Genomic DNA, 7,019 nt, shown 5'->3' on the forward strand with positions numbered 1-7,019 from the left:
CTCCATTCAGACCCGGCTCCGCCTCGGTCGCCGCCGCACACGGAGCGCCGGGAGCCGCTTCCGCTTCCGGGGCTCCGGGACCAGGGGTGGTGCCCGGCCGGGAAGAGGGCAGCGTAAACTAGGGCTCCTCAGCCTCGGGAGAGGAGAGGAGAGGGAAGGGAACGGAAGGGGTAAGGTCATGAACTGCTACAAGCTCCTCCTCTTTGTCCACAGAGGGGCCGCGAAGCTGGTGAAGGGGCTGGAGCACAGGTCCTATAAGAAGCGCCTGAGGGAGCTGGGGATGTTTAGCCTGGAGAAAAAGAGGCTCCGGGGGAACCTTATCGCTGTCTACGACTCCCTGAGAGGAGGCTGTAGCCAGCTGGGTTTCCGCCTCGCCTCTGAGGCAACCAGCAGTAGCACAAGAGGATATAGTCATAAGCTGCATCAGGGGAGGTTTAGGCTGGACATTGGGAGGAATTTTTTCTCAAGGATGATTAGGCATTGGAATGGGCTGCCCAGGGAGGTGATGGAGGTACCATCCCTGGAGGTGTTTAAGGAAAGATTGAACGTGGCACTTGGTGCTATGGTCTGGTTGAAATGGTGGTGTTTCATCATGGGTTGGACTTGATCTCAGATTTTTCCAACCTACTTGATTCTGTGATTCTGAGGGAGCACCTTGAAGCCACTACAGGAAAGTAACAGGAGCTCAGTTAGAAGCAGGTGGGAGCATTGTCTGTGCAGCCACAGGAGCAGCTGGCAAAGGCTGCTGCAAATGCACAGGTTACACAGGTCTTAGGGGAGACTAAGCAGCAACTTGAAAGAGAATGTAATCCATGCCTACTGAAGTAGGAATGGCCTGAGCTGAGAACAGCTGGAGGCTTGGACAGACATAATTCCTCTGCTTTCAGTTTTTGCCGTATGTTCCCTTGTAGCCAGAAGTGGAGGTGGAAATAGGTGGACCCTTCTAGTAGTGCAGCTTATTCTAATCTGGATGTAACAGGCTTGCTAGTGTAGCAGAGATACCTGGGCCCTCTGTTTCTTTTGTGAAAAAGCACACCCAAGAAGATGGCATGCAGATAGGTGTGCTTAACAAAAACTTTGTTTCCATACAGAATGCCAGTGAAAATTCTCCAGGGGCTTTAAGAGGTCTGTCACATGGACTCATTTGAAGAATTGTGGCCTGGCAGTGTTTGTCCATATGAAAGGAATATTTAAGTTGTGGGCTGGTTTGACTCCTGTAGCAACTAAGGCCACACAGCCACTTGCTCTCTCCCCCCTGTAGGGAGATGGGGGAGAGAATCAGAAGGGTAAAAGTGAGAAAGCTCAGGGGTTGAGATAAATATAAGGAAAAATAAGGAATTGATTTACTATTTCCCATTGGCAGGCAGGTATTTAGCCATTTCCAGGAAAGCTGGCCTTCATCATTCACAAAGGTGACTTGGGAAGAAAAAACCCGTAACTCCAAACGTCTCCTCCTTCCTCCTCCTTCTCCCATTTTTTATTGCTGAGAGCAACATTGTATGGTCTGGGATATCCCTTCAGTCAGTTGGGGTCTGCTGTACAAGCTGTTCTAGCTGTGTCTCCTGACAAATTCTTGTGCACCCTCAGCCTGCTCACTGTCAGGGCAGCATGAGAAGCAGAAAAGGTCTTGATGCTGTGCAAGACCTATCCAGCATTAGCTAAAACATCCTAGTGTTCCCAATACTGTTTTGGTCACAAATGCAAAATGCAGCACCCTACAAGGTACTACTATGAAAATTAACTACCTCAGGCAAAACCAGTACAGGTGGCTTCAGTGAAGCATTAGGAAACAACAGCAATAGATTATTTTTGTACCTAATTTTCCAGTTACTTACATTTCAGTACTGCTCTGTCTGGACTTTCTGTTTTGCCATAAGCCAGGTGTGCTGCCTTTGCAAGTCAGTAGATGCCACAGCTTGCAGAACTAACCAGAGTTGTGTGAACAGATAAAATAGGAAGCCCTTAGGTTCTGTGAATACATTAAAACTATGGGAATAATTTCATCTGTCTAGAATTTATTACAAACTTCATTACACATTTTCTTCCTGCGTTTTATAACTGGATTTTATTAGACAAGGTTTCTTCCCTAGAATATCCTCTCATAGTAATTGAGGTATCAGTTAGGTAGTTTGCATAACTGAGTCATTAGGTTCTCATACTGTGTTAGAAGTTTCTGAATTTTGTCTTCTAAGGCTTTTGTTATCATCAGACACTAATCATCTCATCCTAGCTAAAATTGAAGGTCTTGCTACAGCGAAAGACTAATCATATTATTTTCATTAACTGCTAAATGCACTTCCATTATATTGTTACTTTATGCTGTTTGAAATAAGGTGCTGATTTTCCTTTACAGAACAAACAAGCAACAAGTAAGACACCAGGTGGTGCCGAAGACTGGCCAGAAAAGAAAGGGAAACTGGAGTGCAAGGCATGTTCAGAAAGAGTGAGAAGCAAAGAGCAACCACAAGATACTCAGTATCTGATTTCAGTAAATTGGGAGCAACGCACAGGAACGTCAGCAGTATGGCAAAATTAGGAATGAAACCATTTGCGGAGGGAAGATTAGTACAAAATGGTATCATGAACAAGTAGTAATCTGTTCTCATCATCTAGATTTAAGATTCTGATAGACTTTTAAATGAGTGTAAGAGCTGCAGATCAGAAATATCATGTTTTATATATATAATATATCGTTAAAATGGGAGGGTTATACCAGGACAGAGAGTATATTTTATTTAGCAGTGCACAGGGCAAATAATTGCCTACAGCTGATGTTACGTGGTATATGCATATATATGGACTTTGCCATATTAGACACTTCGAAACTATTTAAGCAGGCATTAGGTGATGTTTGTGTGTGACATCAAACACTCTTTGTGAACAGGCATGTCCTGCTTGCCTTTGTGGTGTTACTAACAATTAATCTGAGTCTTCTGGTGTACCACCACAGGAATTCAAGTCCCTCATGTTTTCCTGTGACTTTCCAAAGCTGGCATGGCTGTGTCTGAACAAGGAGTGTGGGGATGGCCGTAGTGGTCATTTCAAGGATTGCCTTGAGAAAACAACTGCGGTGTTAATAGTCTATGATGTAACATTTCCTCTTTACTGTATATCCATTTTCTTTTATCTTAGAGGTACTTAAATGCTTGTACTTGTACTTACTCTGGTTTCTGCCGCCAATTTTAATCCTTTCCCTGGCAGAGCAGACACTACAATCAATAAGCCATTTTCCCAGGATGCAGTTCATCCTCTGTGCCATGGGTATCGCTAACTTGGCTTCATCTCAGCTGTGTTGGTTTAGGTACTGGGGAGCTGAGTTCTTGTTCTTCCTTGACTTTAAACCATTAAAATAATACCACACACCGACACATATTTTAACTCTTTTTCCGAATTACATAATGAACATTTGCACATATTGTTGCTGATGAATAATCTCACACTTTTAATGTCATTAAATTATGTAGCTACTTCTAATATTAATGTAAATTACTTGTTCTACAGAAAATGGATAAATTAGGTACTTTGCCTGAAGGAAGAACACGTGGTATTGCCCTTTTCTATAGTGATACAGGTCAACGACCCTATTACTGTTCTGCTTCAGTAAGCATTATTTTCCATGTGTTCATAAAGTAATAATGAATGTAATAAAAAAACATCCCTTGGGATGCTCTATGAAACAGACATTTCTGACTTTATCTTTAAGAAATGTAAATACGTTTCTTAAAAAAACAAACAAAAAGCCCCCAACAAACAGATAACTTGCTAAACTGAGATTGCAAAAGAATTTAGTTAAGGGAAAGTAATTGTGAAAGAAGCTAACTATGCAAACATGACTCATATAGTATTATTTTTCCACTTTGTGGTGTAGGTGTTCATCTGGAAAGAGATTTGATGCCATAAGTTTGTAAGTACATGGAACATAGAAAAATACGGGGTTTATTTACTAATTCAATTATTTATTCCTTGCTTATTTGGTTTAATGGTATGGCAAACTGACTGACGAGTGCAATGTTCCTTTATGACTGATTTCAGCATGCATGAATCTTGTGTGGGGATGGGTGAGTACTGGTATTTTAACTTTGTTACTGTAGTTGTGTTTTATTCCAATAGTACTGATATTCTAATGGTATCATAAGAAAAAAAAACAACTAAAAATTGTAAAATTAAAGCATAGTTTTAGATTTCAGTGGAAGTTAATATTATGGTCGCTTATGGTTATGTTCTCTAATACATATGTAGGCTTCTATATTTAAAAATGTATGAGTATGCACTGACTCTTAAAAATCAAAAGAAAATTCTAGGAACTCAACATTTTTTAATCAGTTCCTATTTGTTTGGTGTCAAGAAATACTTAAGTATCTAACTTCTGAGACAAACTGTTTTCAAGTTTGAAAATGAAAATAAGATTTAAAAAGAAAGTGATTTTATTCTTTATGTGTATACAATATGAAAAAGGGATGTCGAAACAAAGCTTTGAGTGCTGCAATATATTTGAGAAAATAAAATGTCATTTACAGTGTTTTTCCTACAGAGAGCTTTGAGGGAAAGTCAGCAACAAAATTACCAGTCTTTGGGACATTAGGGGGCACCACAACCTCACAAACTTGGAATGATGGAAGTTAAAGTACAGTTACTTTTCCTGTCCAAAGTAAATAGGGAACAGCAAAAAATAGCAAAATCAACTCCTGGAATCATTCCCTAGTGCGAGGTTATGATACAGTTCTTAAAATTTCAAACAGAAGACAACCCAGACATTCTGTGGAATATAGACTACACCCTCCTTTTTCTAAGAGTAATAAAATTAACAGACTAATGGATGCTATATATACAGCCTTCTTTCAAGTGTATTTAAATCTTGAAATTTCCTTTCAGCTCAAGCCTCTTAAGGTATCACAGCATTAGTTCAATCAGTGGAGTGAATCTCTGTATGGGCAGAGAGCACAGAAGGAGCTTGGGACAGAGCTGCTTTAAATTCAGGTCCCTGGACTGGGTATCATGCTTGGCATAATCACCAGGCTATCAGTCTGCACCACCAAACACGTGTGTGCTGCACTGATGATGTGTACATCTCACACTGTGAGGGGGGACATTACCAGTCTTAGACGAAGACATGCAGACATGGCAGATGATTTACTTTGTAGGTGATTTACTCAGCAGATCTATCTGGGAAGAAAGTGTCTGTCCAGAGGGTTGGTGTGCTTGAAGAGAGACAACAGCTGTGACTTCAAGCACTGATTTGCAGGCCTGAAAAACAAGATGCCTTGCTATTGATCCTTTACAGCTGAAATGATGGTGTGTTTGATGTATCAGAGATCAGAAGCTGGACAACAAGCTTTTAAGCAAGATGCCTGTCATTCCTGGAAGACTAACACTGGTGTCTCTAGTGTTCTTACAGTTTGACCTAGACAACTGAGGCCTTACTTGCATCAGCTATGAAGGATGATTTTTCAATGGAAATCTACACTGTAAAAAATATCCACATGTAACATTGAAGAATATATGTTCTACTGCATAAAATGAACCATATGATAGTAGTGTGCTTTGAGTACAGATGAAGTAATCAAACAATTAAAATGTCACGATGGCAGATGACTAGCAGTAGGGCAAAGTACGACATGATATATGAGAAACTCATCTAATTTAATTAAGTGGAAAGTATGACTCACAGTGTTTGGAGCTGAGCTGGGGAGTGACTGGATTCCACAAAGTAGAGCAGCATTCTGTTGCTACACTTTCTTGTTTCTCTACTGCCTGAATATGGACACGTTAGTAAAAAGCTTGCCCTGACTGGAGGCTGTGTTTAAAACTAAGGGAGTAACTGAGGTCCTGGTTAGCGCAGGAGGCAGACTGGGGCAGGCAGTAGCTGTTAGAGTTACCACTCCTCTACAGCCTGAAATAGCAAAGCGAGGGTCAGTGTTACAGCCTATAAACCTGCATGCATGATGATTTAAGATCTGGGTTGCTATACTGGCAGAAATCTTTCTCATGTGATCAGTCACACAAAGAAAAGATTACTACCCATAGGCACTCTCTTGGACTTCCTGCATCATAATTTTGTACCTATAGATACATGTACTATGATTTTGTATGTGAATATATAGCCTGTGAAGAATATTACATGTAGGAGCTATAATACAGTACCTGAGAAAGTACATACAGACCTGATTTTATTTCTAAGACCTTATTATACAAAATATGTGTAACATACTGTACAAAAGTAAATGAAGACCACAGTGTCTCTTTTGAGGTGCTGGCAGTCCTGAAAATACCCCAAGAAACTGGCCAAAGGCAAAGGAAGGGAATGCAGACTGAAGCAGAGGCATCAGCCTAGCAGCCCCACAGGCTTTTTAAAAATCAAATCTGAATATATATATTTTATACCAATTAACTTATGGTAATATATATGTATGGCTATATATATAATCAGATGCTCAAACATTGCTCTTGTGAGGTTAGTTTCGCTTTCTGTTGGTATGCATTGTGGAACAAGCTGTACAAGAACACATGCTACTCGTTCCCAAAAAAGCCTCACTCCAAAGTATAGGGAGGAGTATCCTACATCTGCAGCACCACTGATCTAGAAAACTTTAAGAATAAACTGGTAAATGCCATTTTAAATAATGACGTTGTGTAAGTCGTAAATTCTTGTCATCCAAGCATTCCTTAGAGAAAGGGAAAAAATTTTATTTCTGTTTGGAATGCGTTTGTAACTTCCTACACTCCTTTCACATTCTCACCGCTTTAGGGTTCACAGAACAGTGATATTTTGTGATGGGCATGATGAAATAGACTTGGCCTCAGAGAACATAGTGCCTATGGTACATTGCTGTTCATGCAGCTACAGTTGGAGTCTATGCCACATCTTTCCACTGCTGGTTTTACCTACTGCAACTAGGTTAAGATTAATGCAAAAAAACCCTTATCCTTACACTCAAACCTTCACTCAATATGGATATGAAAATGTCATTGTCCAGATGGACTTTTAGGGAATTACTCAGAGAGATTAAGCTCTTCCAGAA

The 7,019-nt window shown here is 40.4% G+C and overlaps 1 long non-coding RNA gene across 1 annotated transcript; it reads left to right on the forward strand.

Moving 5' to 3' along the window:
- The first annotated feature begins 6 nt into the window (after positions 1 to 6).
- On the forward strand, positions 7 to 6,621 carry LOC108448797. Its single transcript, XR_001864824.1, has 2 exons — positions 7 to 170; positions 2,354 to 6,621. It is a non-coding gene; the product is annotated as an uncharacterized LOC108448797 (long non-coding RNA).
- The last annotated feature ends 398 nt before the right edge of the window (positions 6,622 to 7,019 follow it).

Source organism: Corvus brachyrhynchos, unplaced genomic scaffold (assembly GCF_000691975.1).
Source record: "Corvus brachyrhynchos isolate BGI_N302 unplaced genomic scaffold, ASM69197v1 scaffold87, whole genome shotgun sequence".
Classification (NCBI taxonomy): Eukaryota; Metazoa; Chordata; class Aves; order Passeriformes; family Corvidae; genus Corvus; species Corvus brachyrhynchos.